Source organism: Hyla sarda, chromosome 1, assembly GCF_029499605.1.
Source record: "Hyla sarda isolate aHylSar1 chromosome 1, aHylSar1.hap1, whole genome shotgun sequence".
NCBI lineage: Eukaryota > Metazoa > Chordata > Amphibia > Anura > Hylidae > Hyla > Hyla sarda.
In genome coordinates this window covers 37,148,446-37,173,225 of record NC_079189.1, presented here as the reverse complement: position 1 = coordinate 37,173,225, position 24,780 = coordinate 37,148,446, and the positions used below count along the sequence as shown (strand labels likewise).

Sequence of the window (24,780 nt, the reverse complement as noted above, 5' to 3'; positions counted from 1 at the left end):
AACGGTACCATTTTTGCATTGATAGGACTTATTGATCACTTTTTATTCATTTTTAAATGATATAAAAAGTGACCAAAAATGCACTATTTTGGACTTTGGAATTTTTTTGCGCGCACGCCATTGACCGAGTGGTTTAATTAATGATATATTTTTATAATTCGGACATTTCCGCACGCGGTGATACCACATATGTTTATTTTTATTTTTATTTACACTGTGTTTTTTTTTTATTGGAAAAGGGGGGTGATTCAAACTTTTAATAGGGGAGGAGTTAAATGATCTTTATTCACTTTTTTTTTTCACTTTTTTTTTGCAGTGTTATAGGTCCCATAGGGACCTATAACACTGCACACACTGATCTTCTATGTTGATCACTGGTTTCTCATAAGAAACCAGTGATCAACGATTCTGCCGGATGACTGCTCATGCCTGGATCTCAGGCACTGAGCAGTCATTCGGCGATCGGACAGCGAGGAGGCAGGAAGGGGCCCTCCCGCTGTCCTGTCAGCTGTTCGGGATGCCGCGATTAGCCGCGGCTATCCCGAACAGCCCGACTGAGCTAGCCGGGAACTTTCACTTTCACTTTTAGCCGCGCGGCTCAGCTTTGAGCGCGCGGCTAAAGGGTTAATATCGCGTGGCGCCGCGATCGGCGCTGCGCGCTATTAGAGGCGGGTCCCGGCTTCACTATGACGCCGGGCCCGCCATGATATGACGCGGGGTTACTGTGTAACCCCGCGTTATATCGGAAGAGCAGGACCAAGGACGTACCGGTACGTCCTTGGTCCTTAAGGGGTTAAAGGGGTACTCCCATGGAAAACTTTTTTTTTTTTAATCAACTGGTGCCAGAAAGATAAACAGATTTGTAAATTACTTCTATTAAAAAATCTTAATCCTTCCAGTACTTTTTTTTTTAAGATGTAGTGATCGCGGGGGTCCCGCCACTGGGGACACCCGCGATCTCGGCTGCATGGTCTGAACTTCGGCTGAACTTCGCTCTGTGCTGGATGACTGGTGATGCGGGGCGGAGGCTTGTGATGTCATGGTCATGCCGCCTCAATGCAAGAATTGCACTGAGGGGGCGTGGCCATGATGTGACGAGCCTCCGACGCTGCACCCTAAGTTCTAAACAAATGCCGAGTGAAGCAGGGAGCAGCTGGGGACCCCCGCAATCAGACATCTTATCCCCTATCCTTTGGAAAGGGGATAAGATCACTAGGGGCGGAGTACTCCTTTAAGGGGGCATTTGTGACTGACATTTATGTGAGTGTTCGAGGTTAGCATTACTGTCATTTGGTCAACGTTCTGTGGCAGACATGGAGGTTTTATTGATCAACAGTAATGATATCTGTGGCACTGAATAGGTCTTTGTTGTGTGCCCTCTTTTATGGTATGGATGGTCATGTATGCTATGGGGCCCTCCAGATCCCATGTTAAATTGAGACTAGTAGTGCCTCCTCTGTTTTACTAGGCAGCCTGAAGGGACTGGGATAATAATTCACATATCTCACTTATGGTCCATGAATAAGAATTGTAATAGCTGTGGTGTCCCAATACTGTACGTGTACTGTACCTTGTGTAATAAGTCCCCAAAATCAGAGTTCCTCCGTACTGATAGGATAACCCCTAGTCACCTCTTCCTTCTTTAATTTTATGTATATATTTTATATATTGAATAGTGTAACTGTTGCTTCCAGGACCTTAGGTCACATGATTAATAATTATGTTGTTCTGCTAAGGTTAAGGACCTTCCAGGTCATGTGCTCATGTCACGTGATGTACCACAATGCTTTGTATTAGGACTGACAGGTCTGGGGGACCAATGAGCTTGAAGCCTGCCTCTTTAGATATAAGGGCGCTGTTATCCAATCCTCGCTCTCTTGTCCGGCTCTTTCCCTTGGGATATGACAGCGAGCGGAGCTCTGTGCTTACCTACAAGACAAATTAGGCCTGAAGCCTACCAATCCAGAGCCTTACTAAACCGTGAGTCTACTTAATCCAAATTCTGTTAATCCTACGTGACTGCTGGACCTAAACAATACCCCTAAATCCAGTGGAACAGTGTAACGCAAATCCTCCAAGCTTATTCCCTACAAGGTCCCAACCAAACCTGTGAGGAGCCTAAAGTCCAGTCCTCTGTAAAGACTGTTACTATGTTTAACCTGCATAAAATCTGCAGTAAAGTTATCTTCAGTTTACTAAAATTCCAGTTGTGGACAATCCTTTATTCCTCCCAATCGTTCCTGGGATGGGTGGCGGTAGGATACATATACAGAGAGGAACCCGCACTCTGGCGTCACGGCAGTTAAGGGTTAATACGACACCCTTTCATCACTGCACGGCTACACCCTACCTACCCTACCCTACACCCCCAAGCTATCACATAGCTGTTAGAGGGGCATCAGAAATTTTATTTTATTTTTAAATAAAACTATTACCCCAAAACATTTAAATTTCTAATTTAGTGTTATCACAAATTGCAATGGTTTTGGCATGTTCTTTAAGAGAAAAATCACATAGGGGGAGATTTATCAAAACCTGTCCAGAGGAAAAGTTGCTGAGTTGCCCATAGCAACCAATCAGATTGTTTTTTTTTTTTTTCATTTTTCACAGGCCTTTTCAGAAATGAAATAAGAGATCTGATTGGTTGCTATGGGCAACTCAGTGTGGTGTCCCGGTACCCTAGTGCATACCGTACCTTGTATGGTGGTCCCCAAAGTCAGACTTACAACGTTCAGGTAGGGTCTCCCCGGTGGGACAGCCTCCTCCTTCTCAAATTTTATAATGTTTATGTGTACATATTTAATATAATGTATATTAGTATGCTTACCTTTGTAGCGTCGCAGGACCTTCGGTCATGTAACTTGTTGATTCATCTATGGTATGTTGGAGGACCTTTGGAGGTCCTTGGGTCACATGTTTACCCATAACCCTTTGTAAAGATGATTGACAGAAGTACTGGACCAATCAGCTCAAGTCCAGCCCCTGACCATATAAGGGAGCTCTAGCCAATGATCGCTCTCTTGGGTTGCTGCTCTCGTGGATGCCGGACTATCAGGACGGATCTGCGCAACTTACAAAGACACTCTAGGCCTGAAGCCTGCCGACCTCAGCCTCAATCAAACTGTGAGTCCTAAACAAAATCCCCGCTAAAGCTAGCGTGACTGCTGGACCTCAACTAAATCCCCTAAATTCAGCGGAACAACGCATATCAGTCTGCGGATTTTAAAACGCTTAAGGTCTCAACCACTGTCAATCTCTAAGAGATTTTGCTTGTACAGAGACTGTTACGGTTATAAAGCTAGCATAAAATCTTCAGTAAAAGTTCCGACTGTTTTAAGCAAACTCTCCAGTTGTGGACATTCAATTATTCCATACCTCCTTATCTCTCTTGGGAAAGGTAGCGGTAGGACAAGCATTGCAGAGGAACCCACACCCTGGCGTCACGAATAGAAAGGGTTAATCAGACACCCTTTAATTACCGCACCGCTACACCCCATATACCCTACACCCCCGGGTGATCACATAGCTTTTTGGCATCTTACGAACAGGATATGGGTGTGTGCCTACAGCTGTTGCCACCAGTTAAAGTGTACTCTCCCCCCCCCCCCCCCCTATGTAAAAGACTTTATCAATGTGTTATGAAGCACCATTTAAGTGTACGGAATTGTGTGGATGGTGTTGCGTGCAGAGAGCACACGCGAAAAGTAAGGGGGGAGGCGAAAATTTATTGGCTGCAGAAATGTGTAAAGTGAGAAGTGAATATATGCTGCGATCCTCTGGTCCGGTCAGCGATACAAGAGTTAACCTGCTGCCAGAAAAGCGCGCAAAAAAGGCCTGTGCTGCACCACCACCCGCCCCTGAGCGTGGCTATCAAGTAAATGTGTCGCAGCCAAAAGGGAACTTAAATTCACTGCTGTTGTTTCTGCGGGGACCGGAAGTTGGGGCTGCACCGATGACGTCCTTCCGGCCTGCAGCCATTTTGGAGAAGCCCATTATAAAAGGAGCCCTGCACAACGACCTATTCAGTCTGCACAAGGAAGAGATGGAGAGTACAGACATGGCGGAGAGCAGCGTTCCACGTGGCGTGAGCACCAAGATGGCGCCGGAGCAAAGGAAAGTTGCGGCGGTCGCAGCCCAACTATTCCACGACCTTGCCGACGGTCTTCAGCAGTTATCATTGGATGAAGAGGGGGGCCTGCAATCTTCCCCTGTTGCCCAACAATGACTGGCCGGATAACCCTCCAGGGGAAATCGCTGGGACACATGGAGCATCTTCATCGGTGAGACTGTCCCCTCACCACCGGACATGGGGTTCGTGGGCTGAGATCCCGATGGAGGAGTCTTCTGTGAGTACCCCATAAGAAGCTGCATTTTCTTCCTCCACCAGCCCTGAGCCAGAAATACCCCTGTCTGCTTTGCCGAGTGCACGACCGCGCTCACCAAGATTGCCTAAATGGACCTTTGGGGATGAACCCGAAATGATCCAGTACATGCATGATGTTCTCCAACCCCTGCCTGGGAGGTCCCTTCCACTGGTCCCTAGGACGCAGAGGGAAAGGGCCCGTCAGGAGGCCAAAATGGACGAATTGATGGAAAAGCTAAAGGCCCGACACCGAGAACCATAGTGAGAGCACCGCTATCTCACTATCTAATTTACTGGATTAATGAAATGACAGTTCGTCAGTATTAGGGGGATGAATTGTCTATCATAATTATATATAATTATGATAGACAATTCATCCCCCTAATACTGCCGAACTGTCATTTCATTAATCTAGTAAATTAGATAGTGAGATAGCGGTGCTCTCACTATGGTTATGAGTCTACACAGTAACATATAGTATCTAGTCGGGCTGTAACCAAGTTACTGCAAGTTCATTCAGATGCAGACAATGAGGATTGTAATAATGTAACAAGAAGAGAAAATCGGCTAAGTGTCGGCGCATATGTCTCTCGCGCAGCTTGGTTCAGTCCCGATGTTACAATGACTAAATATTCACGCACGTTCCTCTGCTCATCCTGACCGCGCATGCGCCCGGCTCGGTTGCTCAGGAACCTTTCTGTTAGCGCAGAAGAAGCGGCGCATATACGTGGACAGCCTTGGCACCAATAGGGAAGATAGAGGTATGAATGGAGTGATCTGATAGGCTGATGTTGTTGTCAATCAAGCAATTACAACATGATGCATCTTGGAACATGTTGATTAGCCAGTGGGTTGACAACTATTGGTTGAAAAGAACCTGTATAGGATCGTGACCAATCAGATCCAATGTCTACACAGGAAGTGACATGTGTTAGTGATGTCAGAGATAGGAGGTTATTTAAACCCCAGCAAGGCTTGTTTGCCCGCCACTTGCCTCTTAGCCCTTGATAAAGCCACAGCTTGTGGGGAAACCTCGGGCGGGCGGGCAATGTGTTATATTTTAATTTGTCTCACACCTACAGATTGTGGACTGCAGCCACAAATGAATCACTCTTATCAGATAGCATGCAGTGACATGCCAATAGTGGAATACGGAAGTCTATGTGTGGGGTTAGTTTAATCTTGGCTCATTAAACGTTAAGTTTTATATTGGGTGGGAAATATAGGGTTCTAGTGATCGCTTAGCGATCAATTGTAAATACACATCAGAAGAGGACACACACCCGTACAGCCCCTGCAGCTGTGACGTGCTGGAAGCCAGTTCCCCTGCTGGAACTGCCACGTTTTGGATCCTTGCTTCTCCCGCGCCGTGACTCACCCGAGCCCGGGGACCGGGCAGGGGAAACAGCCCCACTAGACCTGCCACTGCACCATGAAGGAGGAGGAGCAGAGCTTGACCCTGCCTCCCCCCCCCCCCCCCGCAGCCTTCCCTGAAGTCAAATTCGCAGCTCCCGCTGCAGATGAAGTCCCCGCCACCGCAGGTCCCCGGGAGGGACTGCTGGGACTACTCACCCTCTGCGGGGTAATCTCCGGACTTAACCGCTCCGGGTGATGGAACCGGGGGGTCCCGTGCCGCCGCCCTGCAGGAGAGGAAGCCACCACCTGTCCGTCCGCAGAACCTCCACCCAGCACAGACCGGACCTGCTCCCGAAACCACGCATCACCATGACGTTCTGCCGCCTCCCGCAGCTGCCCGAAGAAGGCCTCCAAATCCATGAGGGGAGGACCGAGAGACGTGCAGCCAAACTTTCAGGTAGGATCTTTACTGCCACTGAGAAAACTCCTACCCTACCCGCCCTTAAGTAACCTCTTAGCCCCCACCCCTTGAACTATTGACCCCCCCATTTCCCTTAACTCCAGCCCCGACTAACCACTGCCTCATGCAAAGCAACCCCCCATAAATGCATATTACCCACTGGAAGAACTAAACCCCTTGTCAAGGCACTATTCTGCTACGGGTTCCCCTCTGCTACATCTGCTTACATACGTATCAAAAAGTTTTTTTTCTGTTATCCCAGAAAGGCAAACATTTCAAAATCAACATTAAGGCCAAAAGGAACCAATGTGTTGAGGTTAAACATCCATCTGCCTTCAGCTTTAGATGGTTGATATATATAGTTTCCTCCTCTCCAATGTGGATGTATACATTCAATCCCATAAAAATTGGATCCTTGGAAAGATGCATTGTGCTTGTCCATGTAGTGCTTGGACAAGGGGTGTGTGTCCCTGATATTTTCTCTCTATATTGTACACATGCTCCCTGTTGCATTTTGATGACAACCTTTTATTAGGCCCTATATATGATGATTTACCACAAGGGCAGTCGATGCCATATATAGCCCCCACCGACTTACAATTAATATAGGTATTGATTTTCTTCTCAAAGGTCCTATCTTTATTTTTTACTGTTAATTTCAGTTCATTTACTCCTTTGAGTTTGCATGCTTTGCTCATATGGCAGGGGGGAAAAAAATGTGTTTTGGGGGAAAAAAAGCATTTTTAGTGTTTTTTGTCCCTTTGGAATTTTTTTACTGTTTGGGCTACCATGTTTCCTATATTCTGTGTTTTTCTGAACACAAAACACAGATTTTTAGGTAGCAGTTCTCCAATCGTTCTATCACCCTGTAAAATACCGCTATGTTTTTTTATGATCTTTTTTTAGAAGGAAACTGTGAGAATTATAGGTGGTGATTATTGGTATTTTGACTGTAATTTCCCCTGTACCTTCGCTGGCATCTTGTGTACTTATATTCTTATCTCTTAATAAAGAGATTCTGTCCAGTTTGTGTACTTCATTAATTGTCTGGGTAAGAATGTCAATATCATAACTTTTATTTTCAATTTTTTTCTGTAAATCCACAGCTTCCTTTTCAAATTCCTATTCCTGTGTGCAATTCCTACGGAGTCTCACAAATTGGCTTCTAGATATATATTTTCAAGCCACAATGGGAGGTGTAGGGATAAAGCTGTCACTATTGGTTGCTTTTTGATAAGTTTTAGTACACAAACACCCATTGTCCATATAAATAGTCAGATCTAAAAAGTTGATCTCAGTCTGACTTATTGCCGGAGTAAAATTATGATAAAATTCATTTTTATTTAACCCCTTAAGGACCCAGCCTGTTTTTCACCTTAAAGGGGTACTCTGCCCCTAGACATCTTATCCTTATCCCCTATCAAAAGGATAGCGGATAAGATGTTAGATTGCCGCGGTCCCGCTGCTGGGGACCCCCGGGATCGCCGCTGCGGCACCCCGCTGTCATTACTGCACAGAGCAAGTTCGCTCTGTGCGTAATGACGGGCAATACAGGGGCCGGAGCATTGTTATGTCACGGCTCTGCCCCTCGCGACCTCACAGCCCGCCCCCTCAATATTAGTCTGGGGGCGTGGCGGAGGTCATGCCCCTGCCATAGACTTGCATTAAGGTGGCCGGTCGTGATGTCACGAGGGGCGGAGCCATGATGTCACGCTGCTCCGTCCCCTGTATCACCCATCATTACATTAGGGGATAAGATGTTAGGGGCGGAGTACCCCTTTAAGGACCGGCCATTTTTTGCACATCTGACTACTGTCACTTTAAGCATTAATAACTCTGGGATGCTTTTACTTTTCATTCTGATTCCGAGATATTTTTTTCGTGACATATTCTACATCATGTTAGCGGAAAATTTTTGTCGATATTTGCATCATTTCTTGGTGAAAAATTCCAAAATTTGTTGAAAAAATTGAAAATTTTGCATTTTTCTAACTTTGAAGCTCTCTGCTTATAAGGAAAACAGACATTCCAAATAAAATTATATATTGATTCACATATGCAATATGTCTACTTTATATTTTCATTATAAGGGCTTCAAAGTTCAGCAGCAATTTTCCAATTTTTCACAAAATTTTCAAAATCTGAATTTTTTAGGGACCATTTCAGTTTTGAAGTGGATTTGAAGGGCCTTCATATTAGAAATACTGCATATATGCCCCAATTATAAAAACTGCATCCCTCAAAGTATTCAAAATGACATTCAGTAAGTGTGTTAACCCTTTAGGTGTTTCACAGGAATTGCAGCAAAGTGAAGAAGGAAATTCAAAATCTTCATTTTTTACATTTGCATGTTTTTGTAGACCCAGCTTTTGAATTTTTACAAGGGGTAATAGGAGAAAAAGTCCCCCAAAATTTATAACCCAATTTCTCTTGAGTAAGGAAATACCTCATATGTGTATGTCAAGTGTTCGCCGGGCGCTGTAGAGGGCTCAGAAGGGAAGGAGCAACAATGGTATTTTGGAGAGTGAATTTTGCTGAAATGGTTTTTGGGGGGCATGTCACATTTAGGAAGCTCCTATGGTGCCAAAACGGCAGAAACCCCCCACATGGAATACCATTTTGGAAACTACACCCCTCAAGTCACGTAACAAGGGGTCCAGTGATCCTTAACACCCCACAGGTGTTTGACTTTTCGTTAAAGTCGGATGTGTAAAAGGAAAAAATAATTTTCACTAAAGTGCAGTTTTTTCCCCCAAATTTACCATTTTTATAAAAGGTAATGGGAGAAAATGACCCAAAATTCGTAACCCCATTTCTTTTGAGTATGGAAATATCCCATGCTAGGACATAAAATGCTCTGTGGGCAAACTACAATGCTCAGAAGAGGAGGAGTCACATTTGGCTTTTGGAAAACACATTTTGCTGAAATGTTTTTTTTGGGGGGCATGTCACATTTAGGAAGCCCCTGTGGTGCCAGAACAAAATAATACACATGGCATACTATTTTGGAAACTACACCCCTTAAGGAACGTAACAAGGGGTACAGTGAGCCTTAACACCCCACAGTTGTTTGAGGACTTTTTTCTAAAGTTGGAGAGTTGGAGCACTACAATGCTCAGAAGAGAAGGAGCGCCATTGAGCTTTTGGAAAGAGAATTTGTTTGGAATGGAAGTCAGGGGCCATGTGTGTTTACATAGCCCCCCGTGGTACCAGAACAGTGGACCCCCCCCCCACACATGTGACCCCATTTCGGAAAATACACACCTCACAGAATTTAATAAGGGGTGCAGTGAGTATTTACACCCCACTGGCGTTTCACAGATCTTTGGAACAGTGAGCTCTGAAAATGAAAAATTTAGTTTTTCATTTTCACAGACCACTGTTCCAAAAATCTGTCAGACACCTGTGGGGCATAAATGCTCATGGTACCCCTTATTACATTACGTGAGGGGTGTAGTTTCCAAAATGGGGTCACATTTGGGGGGAGTCCATTGTTCTGGCACTATGGGGGCTTTGTAAACACACGTGGCCTTCAATTCCGGACAAATTTTCTCTTCAAAATCCCAATGCCGCGCCTTCTCTTCTGAGCATTGTAGTGCACCCATAGAGCACTTTACATCCACATATGGGCTATTTTCTTACTCAGAAGAAATGGGGTTGGAGGCTTTTTTCCAATTTTCCATTGTGAAACTGAAAAATTTAGGGTAACACCAGCATTTTAGTGAAACATTTTTTTTTTCATTTTCCCATCCAACTTTAATGAAAATTCTTTAACAAGGCTCACTATACCCCTTGTTACATTTCGTGAGGGGTGTAGTTTCCAAAATGGGGTCACATCTGGGTATTTATTTTTTTGCATTTATGTCAGAACCGCTGTAAAATCAGCCACCCCTGTGCAAATCACCAATTTAGGCCTCAAATGTACATAGTGCGCTCTCACTCTTGAGCCTTGTTATGCGCCTGCAGAGCATTTTGCTCCCACATATGGGGTATTTCCTTACTCAGGAGAAATTGTGTTACAAATTTTGGTGGTCTTTTTTTGCTTTTACCACTTGTGAAAAGAAAAAGTATGGGGCAACACCAGCATGTTAGTGTAAAAATTATTTTTATTTTTTTACACTAACAGGCTGGTGTAGCCCCCAACTTTTCCTTTTCATAAAGGGTAAAAGGCGAAAAAGCCCCCCAAAATTTGTAGTGCAATTTCTCCCGAGTACGGAAATACCCAACATGTTGCCTTAAACTGTTTCCTTGAAATACGACAGGGCTCCAAAGTGATAGAGTGCCATGCGCATTTGAGGACTACATAAGGGATTGCATAGGGGTGGACATAGGGGTATTCTACGCCAGTGATTCCCAAACAGGGTGCCTTCAGCTGTTGCTTAGCTCCCAGCATGCCTGCACAGTCAGTGGCTGTCTGGAAATGCTGGGAGTTGTTGTTTTGCAACAGCTGGAGGCTATGTTTTTGAAACACTGCCGTACAATATGTTTTTCATTTTTATTGGGGGGGGGGGCAGTGTAAGGGGGTGTATATGTAGTGCTTTACCTTTCATTATGTGTTAGTGTAGTGTAGTGCAGTGTTTTTAGGGTACATTCGCACTGGCAGATTACGGTGAGATTCCCGCTAGGAGTTTGCGCTGCGGCAAAAAAATTGCTGCAGCCCAAACTTGAAGCAGCAAACTCACTGTACACCTGCCCGTGTGAATGTACCCTGTACAGTCACATGGGGGGGGGGGGGGGCAAACCTCCAGCTGTTTCAAAATTACAACTCCCAGCATGTACTGACAGACCATGCATGCTGGGAGTTGTACTTTTGCAACCGCTGGAGGCACACTGGTTGGAACACCTTCAGTTAGGTTCTGTTACCTAACATAGTATTTTCCAACCAGTGTGCCTCCAGCTGTTGCAAAACTTCAACTCCCAGCATGTACTGATCACCAAAAGGGCATGCTGGGAGATGTAGTTATGCAACAGCTGGAGGTACGCAATTGCAACTCCCAGCATGCCGAGACAGCTGTTTGCTGTTTGGGCATGCTGGGATTTGCAGTTTTGCTACAGCTGAAGGGTTACAGTTTAGAGACCACTGCACAGTGATCTCCAAACTGTGGCCCTCTAGATGTTGCAAAACTAAAAATCCCAGCATGACCAGAGAGCAAACTGCTGTGTGGGCATGTTGGGAGATGTGGTTTTCAAGATCTAGAGGGCCCCAGTTTAGAGATCACTGCAAAGTGATCTCCAAACTGCAGCCCTCCAGCTGTTGAAAAACTACAAATCCCAGCATGCCCACACAGAAAACAGCTTTCTGGGCATGCTGGGAGTTGTAGTTTTGCAACATCTGGAGGGCTGCAGTTTAGAGACCACTCAGACTGTAACCCTCCAGATGTTGCTAGGTAACTCACCGGCTTCCGTAGGATCCAGGGAGCAGCATCGCCGTCCTCTTCTTTCGTCGATCTCTGCCGCCAATCGCTGCCTGCTGCTGCCGCTGATGGGTAAGTGGACTTCGGCGACGGTCCGTGTCAGGTTTCCTGTTCTGCCCCGCCTATTGTGGGTGGGCAGAGTGGGTAAACCAAAAGTTAATCCCCCCGCTCCCCAATCTGCTATTGGTTGTCGCTTCTTGACGACCAATAGCAGGGATAGAACGGGTGGCACCCCTGCCACCTCACTCCTAACCCTTCAGGGGGATCGTGGGTGTCTTGGACAACCGCGATCCCCCTTATATTCTGGGTCACCGGATCACAATAGACCCGTATGACCTGGAATCGGCGCAAATCGCCGACATGGGGGGTCTGATCACCCCCTGGGCATTTGCGCGGGGTGCCTGCTGATAGATAACAGCAGTCACCCCGGTCCCCACCTGGCGCGCGGTGGGGACCGAAATTCCCACGGGCATACGGGTATGCCCTGGGTCCTTAAGTACCAGGGAGCTAAGGCGTACCTGTACGCCCTGGGTCCTATGTGGTTAAGATTGTTAAAAATTCGGTCAGACTGAGTTCATCCCCTTTCCATATAAAAATGATGTCATCTATGAAGCGCCACCATAGGACCAGATTTTCCACCAAGTTGGTGCCAGGATGTATGGAAAGTCATTCCCAGTACCCCATGTATAAATTCAAATAACTTGACACAAATCTGATCCCCATGGCGGTGCCCCACTGCTGTAAATAAAAATGCTCATTATAAATAAAATAATTATGAGTAAGGATAAAAAAATCAATACATTCACCAATAAAATTCACCTGAGGGGTTAAAAAATTCTGGTTCTTGGTTTAAAAATAATTCTGAAGCAGCTTGGCCCTTTTGATGTTCAATTACTGTGTATAGAGAAGTGACGTCCAAAGTCCCTAGGACAAAGTCAGACTCCCATTTAATATTTTGTAAAATTTGTAAAACATGTTTTATATCCTTTAAAAAGGCGGGTAGTTTTGACACACATTTTTGCAGATGTGTGTCTACGTATCTGAAGAGGTTAGAGGTTAGACATACCCCTCCAGATGTAATTAGTCTGCCTGGAGGGTTCTCTTTTGACTTAGGAATCTTAGGTGTGTAGTAGAAGGCTTACATTTTGGGATTTTTTTTATATTAATAAAAAAATCCCCAAATTTCAGCCTTCTACCAGATAAAGATGGAATTTTTGAAAAGAAAATCAATACCCATATTAATTGTAAGTCATGAGGGGGTTATATATGGCATTGTGGTGAAACATATATATAGGGCGTACTAAAAGGTTGTTATCAAAACGCATCGGGGAGCATGTGTACAATATAGAGAGAAAATATCAGGGACGCCCCCTTGTCCAAGCACTACATGGAAAAGCACAATGCATCTTTCCAAGGATCCCATTTTTATGGGATTGAATGTATACATCCACATTGGAGAGGAGGGAACAATTTATCTCAACTATCTAAAGCTGAAGGCAGATGTATGTTTAACCTCAACACATTGGTTCCTTCTGGCCTAAATGTTGATTTTAAAATGTTTGTCTTTCCGGGATAACAGAAAAAAACTTTTTGACACATTTGACTTTGTCCCCATTTGTCCCCAATGTGTTTCTGCATGCATTTTTTTACTCCAAGATATCCAGGTTCCATGGGCCATACTCTGCATAAATGGTTTAATATAATGAAAATGGATACATGACCATATAGCCCACTACAAGTAGAAGCTTTTAAATACAGGATTGATAATAGTGAAGAGTATAAATAGCTGAGTCTCTGGAGGCCAGGGTACCCCTGAAGAAGGAAAACGCCTTTTTTCCAAAACGACGTTGGAGTAACCTTTTTGGCCCAACTAGCTGTCTGTAGTGAAAAAGCCGGTGTGAGACCAGTGAAACGTTGTTTCACTTTCTTATGGGAAAATAAAACCACTATTTGAATATTCTTTGGAGTGCTGCAGAACCTCTTTGCATGTATCTGCAGTGATGTCTCTCTCAGCTATGGGACTCAGCTCCTTTCACTTTTGCAGCACGCAGGTAGAGATGCCTCCGGCCGGGGCAGATCTCCTTGCTGCTGCACGGACATTCTCTCACACCCAGATCATCAATACAAACCAGCTTATACCGGAGGACCGGACCGAAACGGCAGCAATGACACAGACAGCTTGAAAGGTAACATGTTCCTGGTAAATAACATAATACGCTCCGAAACTCTCAGGAGTAATAGTGTTTGCGATATTCTGGAGAAGGTGTACATATAAATCTTATTACCTGTCACTTATACTTACATGTGGATTATAACTAAGCAGATTAAGTCCTTAATAGCGCTGCTGCCAATCAAACTCTATGTGATTTTTCAGACAACCCCTTAAATGGTCTAACAGGGACCCAATATCGTGGCATTATTTAACTGCTGTGGGGCAAAAACGTATCCATAGCACCAAAGTGTGGTAATTCTATTATTTTTTTAAGTGATTTACCCCTGACAGAAAGTTGTGTAGTCCTGTCAGTTTGGTGTTATCTCGCAGCTCCCAACTTATCCCTCTGTCCTGTGACAACAAATCATCTTCTGCTCTCTTAAGAGGCACGGCTGGGTCTGGTCTATAGGCTATAGCCCCTCCCCCTGAGTGATGTCATCACCTCTGACCAGCCCCTCCAGCTACATCAACATCTCTCTGTAATATACACATATACATATATATATATATATATATATATATATATATATATATATATATTTTATGGGACATTTACAGAAGAATGAAGTGTGGTTACAGCATGCCGCCTTGTGCTGAACAATGCAACAGGCAGAGGAACAGACAGGGAAAGAATACAACTGCTTTTACAGACTTGCTGTGTGATCAAACAGTCTGCTGTGTAGAGACATGTGCTTCAGCATCTGTGGCTGAGGAATATTATGAAAGGGGAGTGAGCAGGGCGGGAGAACTGTGATGAAGAGCTGAGGGGAAGCAATGCATTCTGGGTAAGGTAGTACTGAGCAACTGCTAAACCAGTAAGCACATTGATTATCTGACATAAGAAGAGACCTCCAAATTAATTGTACTTATTTCAGATCTGGGTCTGACGGGTAAAACAATGCGTTTTTAGTGATGTTTTTTTATTTTTTATTAACCTGGTGGTGGAATACCCCTTTAAAGAGATATAATTTGAGGCCTTTGGCCCCCAGTGGAAAATCTTAAAAGCCCCCTTCAAACATCTCTTTTATAGTACTGTTATATGTAACAAAGTGGCCATTGAACTCAGATGGGACTACTAATTCTACACCCTTCATAGCTACATTCCCAGAACCATGTGAACTAATTGTATTCTGGAGTTGCAGACACTACGAGTCTAACAATACTCGCTATAAAGTAAAGCAAATGTAAAAGCAAACACAGTTATGAGGGCCGTCTTTGCTCACATTTTTGTAAATGGTTTTTGTGTCTGGTGTTGATGGGATTTTTTGTGGCCCACTTCTATGGGGCACCAGTGTCTGGTCCCCTCATATAGAGGCATTCTTATCTTGCTCTTATATATGTAGTTATTTGGGTCATTGAAAAAGGGGGCACGTTTTCTTTTCTAAAACACTGAACATTCATTTTGAAAATTGATAAAAGATTCACTATAGGTAAAAATAATAATAATAATAATCATATTATTTTTATTCCTATGTCCATAGTCAGCATTTTAATGTAGCTGTCGAGCAGTAGATTCCAGACACTACAATTGTGTTTAGTTGCTGTTTCAGTTCAAGGTTAGAGAAGTGTCGCTGGGTGTTTGGGGTGTTTTGTCTTGTTTTATCCTGGCAAAATCATTTCATGGATGGCTAAGAAAGAAAGGGCAGGCAAGAAAGAAGCAAAAAGTATTTATACTGACAGCTCCAGGAGGTACCACATCGATACAGCGCCAGAGTCTCTTTTCTGAGCAAGTCTGAACCATGCTTCGTGTAAAGGGCAGCCACTTGAAATACAGCCCTATAAAAACATTTAACAAAGTGGGGAAGTAAAAGAGATAAAAAAAATATTGTAATAAGCATCTGGAACTCTCTCAGCATCTCGCGCTCACGCAGCAGTTTCAGAAATTATTTACTGTACGGTATTAACAGTTGTCTTCACCTTAGTTTGTTGGATGTGTTCCTGAAGGATACATCATAGGACTCAAAGTAAAGTTGGTGCCGCAGCCAGAAAATCAACAATGGGAACGTAACTACAATAGAAAATATTCTCTGGTCCCAATATCCCTGTGGTTTACAATAGACATTCTTTTCAAAGGCATGAAGGTGACTGTCTACAGAGGACAACCTCTTTTCATAAAGAAGTGCAGTAATTCAGCTCGTCCACTTCACGGCAGGTGATGGGCCACAAAAAGCATAAATCCAAGATAAGGCTGGGTTCACACTACGTTTTGGACATACGGTCACCGTATCCGGCTGGGGGGAGTAAAAACCGGGCGCTCCCGTATCCCAGCTGGACCAGGCCTTGATCTCATTCATGTGAATGAGCTAACCGGAGTCAGATAGTGACTCTGGTCGACTCATTTTTGCCCTCTATCCGGTTTTCTGACCGGACCTAAAATTGCGGTATACCACGGTTTTAGGTCCAGTCAGAAAAACCGGATACGGGGCAAAAATCCATCACCGTATGTCCAAAATGTAGTGTGAACCCAGCGTAAGAAGTAGCCAGTGCAAGAAGTCCCATTTATTGGATAAAAATGTCAAAGACACATACAGTTGCAAGAAAAAGTATGTGAACCCTTTGGAATTATATGGATTTCTGTACAAATTGGTCATAAAATGTGATCTGATCTACATCTAAGTCACAACAATAGACAATCCCAGTCTGCTTAAACTAATAACACACAAAGAATTAAATGTTAGCAAGTTTTTATTGAACACACCATGTAAACATTCACAGTGCAGGTGGAAAAAGTATGTGAACCCTTGGATTTAATAACTAATTGAACCTCCTTTGGCAGCAATAACTTCAACCAAATGTTTCCTGTAGTTGCAGATCAGACGTGCAGAACAGTCAGGAGTAATTATTGACCATTCCTCTCTACAAGAACAGTTTCAGTTCAGCAATATTCTTGGGATGTCTGGTGTGAATCGCTTTCTTGAGGTCATGTCACAGCATCTCAATGGGGTTGAAGTCAGGACTCTGACTGGGCCAATCCAGAAGGCGTATATTCTTCTGTTTAAGCCATTCTGTTGTTGATTTACTTCTATGCTTTGGGTCATTGTCCTGTTGTAACATCCATCTTCTGTTGAGCTTCAGCTGGTGCCTTAAGTTCTCCTGAAAAATGCCTTGATAAACTTGGGAATTCATTTTTCCTTAGATGATATCAATCTGTCCAGGCTCTGATGCAGCAGCAGCCCCAAACCATGATGCCCCCACCCCCATACTTTACAGGTTTTGATGTTGGTGTGCTGTGCCTCTTTTTCTCCACAAATAGTGTTGTGTGTTTCTTCCAAACAACTCAACTTTGGTTTAATCTGTCCACAGAATGGACCAGCCCAGGACCCACCGGAGGAAAGCCCGGAGCAGCGCGGAAAGGTACGTGAACCTGCCCGGGCTGCTTCAACTGCTATCCGGCAGCAGCTTAAGCATTATGCGCTGCCGGATAACAGTTGATGCATGGCCCCGACATTCGGTATACTGATAACGAATGCATTCGTTGTTTGTTAACATGCATATTCGTTATGCGTTAGTAAACGAATGCATTCATTAACTGTATATTCGTATGCTTTTTCGGGATTTTGTGATTTTTTTTTGCATTCTTTTCGTAACGAACATCCGAAAATGGGAAAATTTGTTTTGTTCCGTGTTCGTTACGAAAAGAATTGCACAAGTCTAATGAATTGTGTTGTATCTTCGGTTCTCCCATAGAGATGCATGGAGGGGATGTCTCAACCACAGCTTGGTGCCATGGTCAACACACTTTATTCATGAAGAGAGCTGGGCACCGGGTGGGAGATTGCTGGGGTCCCAGCAGTCAGACCCCCCGACATCTGACACTTATCCCCTAAGCGGATAGGAAATAAGTTTTGTTATACTGGATAACCCCTTTTTTTTTTTATTAACTGATGCAAGATAATTAAACAGATTTGTAAAATAGCAGACAAAGGAATGGTGGTCCAGCTCACACACCTTCAGGTGTGGTTAAAACTTGACTTTTAATTTACCTATTAAAACATGGTACAAGAACTGAACATAACAAAATGCATAAAAACACACGCGAGAACGCGTTTGGGGCTTGGGGACAGCCCTTAAAGGGGTACTCCGGTGGAAAACTTTTTTTTAAAGTTCAACAGATTTGTAAATTACTTCTATTAAAAAATCTTAATCCTTCCAGTACTTATTAGCTGCTAAATACTACAGAGGAAATTATTTTCTTTTTGGAACACAGAGCTCTCTGGTGAATCATGACATGCTGACATCTCTGTCCATTTTACGAACTGTCCAGAGTAGGAGAAAATCCCCTTAGCAAACTTATGCTGCTCTGGACTGTTCCTAAAATGGACAGTTCTTTGAGATTTCTGGGCTGTCTGTCATGCACTGCTCTTTATAGGTCTATCCATAGATTTTCAATTATGTTGAGGTCAGGAGATTGTGAAGGTCATGGCAAAACCTTCAGTTTACGCCTCTTGATGTAATCCCCGTGGATTTCGAGGTGTGATTAGGATCATTATCCATTTGTAGAAGCCATCCTCTCTTTAACTTCAGCTTTTTCACCGATGGCATTAAGTTAGCATCCAAAATTTGCTGAAATTGTATTGAATCCATTTTTCCTTCTACTCGTGAGATGTTCTCTGTGCCACTGGCTGCAATACAACCCCAAAGCATGATTGATCCACCCCAATGCATAACAGTTGGACGGAGGTTCTTTTCATTAAATTCTGTTCCCTTTCTTCTCCAAACGCACCTTTGCTCATTCCGGCCAAAAAGTTCAATTTTAACCTCATTGGTCCACAGAACTTGTTTCCAAAATGCATCAGGTTTGTCTATATGTTCATTTGCAAAGTTCAAACGCTGATTTTTGTGGTGAGGACGTAGAAGAGGTTTTCTTCTGATGACTCTTCCATGAAGACCATATTTGTACAAGTATCTCTTTATAGTGTAAGAATGTACTACAACTCCAGTGTCTGCCAGATCTTTCTGGAGGGATTGTGCAGTCAAACATGGGTTTTGAATTGTTTTTCTCACAATCCTGTGAGCTGTTCTGTCTGATATTTTTCTTGGTCTTCCAGATCTTGCTTTAACTTCCTCTGTTCCTGATGACTGCCATTTCCTAATTGCATTCCAAACAGAGGATATTGACATCTGAAAACATTTTTCTATCTTCTTATAGCCTTCTCCAGCTTTGTGAGCGTCAACTATTTTCAGTTTCAGATTTCTAGACAACTGTTTAGAAGAACCCATGGTGCTGATTGTTGGGGCAAGGTCAGATGAGTCTGGGCATTTAAAACCTTTGAGATTGACATCACCTGGTCTTCCCAGATTATGATTGAGAACAATCCATGACACTGGCAGGTCTCTGCTTTGCAAAGGGGACAGTGCATGCCATAAATTCTGCAGGGTGCTCAAACTTTTGCAGACATCATTTTTTTTGTTTTCTGTTATTTTGAAAGTGTAAATGATGGAAATCTTTTGTTGACATATTATAAGAATGTCTAATCTGTAATTTGATGCCTTTTGGAGATTTTTCCATCTTTCCTTGGCTTCTTTATGCACATTAATACAAATTTTTACCTGGGGTGCCCAAACTTTTGATCCCCACTGTATATGCTGTTCAGTTTCAAGGCAAATTCTGCTTGAAAATTCCAAAAGTCCTATGGTTTTCAATAGGGATCTGCTGCTCCGTACACACAGCGAACTTCTGATTCCGCTCTCCACCGAAAGAATTGAGTTGTTCGTTCTTTTGGTGGAATCCACTTGGAAATGCATTCCTGTCCATGGAGAAAGGGCATTTCCTAGCGGTACTTTTGACAGTGAACAAACAAAGAAAAAGAAAAGAAAAATAGCCAGTGACGGTGAACATACTATTTTTTAATATGGCCACCTGTGACATTCCAATTTTTTTTTCTGTGTGAACAAGACCTTAGGGTTTGACCTCTGCTTGTTTCCTAAGTTCATGTACCATGTTGGTACTCCTGTGTATGACCCAGCATGTTGACTGTGAACCTGTGCTGCCCCTTACACTAGTTTTCCTGTCTATGACTGCGGTAGTACTCTGCCGGCCACTGACTCTGACCTGTACCTAGACTTGCCTCTGTCTGTCTCTCCAGTACCTTGTCCTAGTATCTCTTAGTACTTTGGCCTAGCCCTCACCCATACCAGGAAACACCATTAACACCATTATTTCTCAAGATCTAAACCTTTTATTCATTAATGTCCCCTCCTGCTCCTTCCACCCTAATGCACTCCAAGGTCCAGATTTATCAAACTGTGTGAGAGAAAAAAATGGAGTGATTTTCCCACAGTGACCAATCACAGCTCAGCTTTCACTTTTTTCACAGCTTGTTAGCTGAGCTGTGAAATCTGGGTCCAAAAATGTACATGGGTATTGTTTTGTATGATAGGGCAATGGGTACTTCCCTATTTTGTATGGCTGGACCATTACAGAACAAGTACTTTTACTGCTTGTATCCCCCTTATTTCCTTCTAAATTGCAAACTCTTTGGAGCAATGGAGGGGGCTCATTGATTTTAATAGAAAAGTTTTGTAGGCATACCCTGTGAACTGTACAGAGGAGATTGGAGTAGGGGAACTTTGACTGTTACATTTTGTGAATGACCTGATCCTGTCTTATGTACATACATACTGGTATCCCCTATCATTGTAATCCTGCCTGTAATAATAGTGGACATACTGCTGGGAATTTTGGATAATGCACCATGTCACAAAGCTCATATCATCTCATATGTGACAATGAGGTCATTGGACTCCAATGGCCTCCACAGTCACCAGATCTCATCCAATAGAACACCGCTGGGATGTGATGGAGCAGGAGATTCTCACCATGGATGTGAAGTTGACAAATCTACAGCAACTGTGTGATGTCATCATGTCTATATGGAGGAACTGTGTGATGTCATCATGTCCATATGGAGGAACTGTGTGATGTCATCATGTCCATGTGGTGGAACTGTGTGATGTCATCATGTCCATGTGGAGGAACTGTGTGATGTCATCATGTCCATGTGGAGGAACTGTGTGATGTCATCATGTCCATATGGAGGAACTGTGTGATGTCATCATGTCCATATGGAAGAACTGTGTAATGTCATCATGTCCATATAGAGGAACTGTGTGATGTCATCATGTTCATATAGAGGAACTGTGTTATGTCATCATGTCCATATGGAGGAACTGTGTGATGTCATCATGTCCATATGGAGGAACTGTGTGATGTCATCATGTTCATATAGAGGAACTGGGTTATGTTATCATGTCCATATGGAGGAACTGTGTGATGTCATCATGTCCATATAGAGGAACTGTGTGATGTCATCATGTCCATATGGAGGAACTGTGTGATGTCATCATGTCCATATGGAGGAACTGTGTATTGCCATCATGTCCATATAGAGGAACTGTGTGATGTCATCATGTCCATACGGAGAAACTATGTGATGTCATCATGTCCATATAGAGGAAATGTGTGATGTCATCATGTTCATATAGAGGAACTGTGTTATGTCATCATGTCCATATGGAGGAACTGTGTGATGTCATCATGTTCATATAGAGGAACTGTGTTATGTCATCATGTCCATATGGAGGAACTGTGTGATGTCATCATGTCCATATAGAGGAACTGTGTGATGTCACCATGTCCATATAGAGGAACTGTGTGATGTCATCATGTCCATATGGAGGAACTGTGTGATGTCATCATGTCCATATGGAGGAACTGTGTATTGCCATCATGTCCATATAGAGGAACTGTGTGATGTCATCATGTCCATATGGAGAAACTATGTGATGTCATCATGTCCATATAGAGGAACTGTGTGATGTCATCATGTCCATATGGAGGAACTGTGTGATGTCATCATGTCCATATAGAGGAACTGTGTGATGTCATCATGTCCATATAGAGGAACTGTGTGATGCCATCATGTCCATAAAGAGGAACTGTGTGATGTCATCATGTCCACATGGGGGAACTGTGTGATGTCATCATGTCCATATGGAGGAACTGTGTGATGCCATCATGTCCATATAGAGGAACTGTGTGATGTCATCATGTCCATATGGAGGAACTGTGTGATGCCATCATGTCCATAAAGAGGAACTGTGTGATGTCATCATGTCCATATGAAGGAACTGTGTGATGTCATCATGTCCATATGGAGGAACTGTGTGATGCCATCATGTCCATATAGAGGAACTGTGTGATGTCATCATGTCCATATGGAGGAACTGTGTGATGTCATCATGTCCATATAGAGGAACTGTGTGATGTCATCATGTCCATATAGAGGAACTGTGTGATGTCATCCTGACCATATGGAGAAACTATGTGATGTCATCATGTCCATATAGAGGAACTGTGTGATGTCATCATGTCCATATAGAGGAACTGTGTGATGTCATCATGTCCATATGGAGGAACTGTGTGATGCCATCATGTCCATAAAGAGGAACTGTGTGATGTCATCATGTCCATATGAAGGAACTGTGTGATGTCATCATGTCCATATGGAGGAACTGTGTGATGCCATCATGTCCATATAGAGGAACTGTGTGATGTCATCATGTCCATATGGAGGAACTGTGTGATGTCATCATGTCCATATAGAGGAACTGTGTGATGTCATCATGTCCATATGGAGAAACTGTGAGGATCAAAGCTTATAGGTCCCCAAACCTGTCAGTCCTAGTACAAAGCATTATGGTACATCACATGACCTATCACATAACTCAAAAGGTACTTAAACCTAAGCATAACACAATTCTTAGTGATCACATGAGCTAAGGTCCTGTACATTAACTACACTATATAAAATATATAAATATATATAAAATATATTAAATATATACATTTTCTAATGACATTAGGAGGCAACTAGGGGTTAACCCGCCAGGGAAGCCCTACCAGCATAGAGGAACTCTGACTGTGGGGACTTACGACTAAGGTACGGGACTAAGTCCAGTACCGGGACACCACAACATAGTTAGACAAATATTTCAACAGTATGTGTGTTGATCCAGTACCGAATATAGTATTCTGCCCATCCTGTGTGGCAGATGTTGCCTTTAGTGTCCGTCTTGGGCCCACATTACTCAGGACTCAATATAATGCAATGTTCTGCTATGGTTTATGTTCTGGCATTTTCTATGTACCTGTTGCGTTAATCCTGTTAAAACCTGTTTTTAGGGGAATGTGCAGAAGTAAACCAGGTGACCTGTCAGCCCAAATGGGAATCGTCCAAATTTGCCCCATATAAAGGGGGTTCAGAGATCAGAGTCAGTCTCGGAGAAGTAGAGGAGAGTTCAGTGTAAGCTGAGGTACAGCCTGGAGAAAGTCTGAACAGAGAATGGGAGGTGTTCTGAGGAGGCCTAAATCTAACAAGCCTAATCTTACCACCACGCATCTTCTAAAGCAAGTCCCCTGTGCTTAGGTAAACGTCAAAGCCTCGCGGCAAGTAATCAGTCCTGGGGATTCAAATCAGTCATTTACAGCACAATTCATGCTACTACAAGTCCCAGCAAGGCGATAAGCTTCCAAGGTTTACCCTGCACCTCCCTTTGTACCAATCTGAGCTGTAACAGATTTTATCATTTATCCTGCCTCAGTAAAGCCAGTTATCTGTAACCTTGCGTCGGAGTATTTATTGCCCCGTGCCTGGCCCAGGAGAAGCTGTCTCAACCTTGGATGGTGTTAACCGCGCCCTGGCGTCACAAAATGGTTAATTTGCACATTACCATCACCTGACACCACAATAGACAAATGTGATATGGACAGACCGGAAAGCGGTACTCGAGGAGACAAAAACGTATCCTTAGGATAGGGAATAAGTGTCAGATCAGGGAGGTCCGAACGGTGACCCCCTCCCCCCCTTGAAATATCCCGAACGGGGCTCTGGCTCTGCTCCTGGATGAGGTGTGTTTGACCACTGCACAAAGCAGTTGACATGCCCCCTCAACGCAGCTCTATAGGAGAGCTGGAGCGCTGCACTCTTTGGGCTCACCGGTCGGATTCCCCAGCCCCCCCTGCGATCTGACACTTATCCCCTAACCTTAGGATAAGCGATACATTTTTAGATCCTGGAATACTCCTTTAACTCCTTCAATTGCTGTTAGGCTGTGTTCCTATCTGCGCTGGAGCTCTGTTTAGTGGGCTCATTGCAGAATCTATTCAATAAGGGTGACCTGAGAGGACAAATGCTGCCAGGTGGACACCAGATAAACCTCGGTAAATGCAATTCATCTGGATCCATCAGTGTCTGTTGTGCAATGGACTCTTGGTCACGTTTTCTGTCCCCAAATGGAGCCTTTGATGCAGATGTGAACGAGGCTTTATCTGGTTTTTGCCTTCAAGCACAGCAGCCCGAGGATGACAACATTAGATCTCCACAATATTAGGGGGATCATAAAGACGAAGCTCCTTCGACACTTCAGCTCAGGAATGGAGGGCCGTGAATGGCTTTCAGAGAACGTGTGGAATATTGATATAAATATACATAAATCATGCCTAATGGTCATATAATGTTGTGATTAATAATAAAACAATGGCTCAAACTCTACTGCAAAACCGTGTAAAACTATTTCCCTGAAAGAGAAATTTTATGGTTTCCAAGGTCATCATTGAATCAAGGCTCTTCCCTATTAAAAACCCCCAATGTGACCCCTCAGGCTCAGTATCAAGTTGAAATACTTTAATAACTTATTGGGTAGAGGGCAGACCGCACTTTCCTCCAATTTATTTGAGAGCTCACCATCAGGAGATGCGCTGTCAACTTGAAAGGGAGGCTCCATGTATATTTCATTATGAGGTTCGTAAGATCTCCTGTAATTGTCAAGTCAATTCTCCCCTAGTCAGTTTTAGACCATTAAGCATTTATATTTTTCAGACATTAAGACAATTACTTTATTTTTCATATTTTACCTAAATAATTTTTTTTAGTAAAATGGAACTTTTTCCAAGATATATATATATATATATATA

The 24,780-nt window shown here is 43.4% G+C and overlaps 1 long non-coding RNA gene across 1 annotated transcript; it reads left to right on the top strand.

The window, feature by feature from the left end:
• The first annotated feature begins 1,901 nt into the window (after positions 1-1,901).
• Positions 1,902-23,009, top strand: LOC130300440 (uncharacterized). Its single transcript, XR_008851303.1, has 3 exons — positions 1,902-1,980; positions 17,109-17,159; positions 22,990-23,009. It is a non-coding gene; the product is annotated as an uncharacterized LOC130300440 (long non-coding RNA).
• Positions 23,010-24,780: the final 1,771 nt, after the last annotated feature.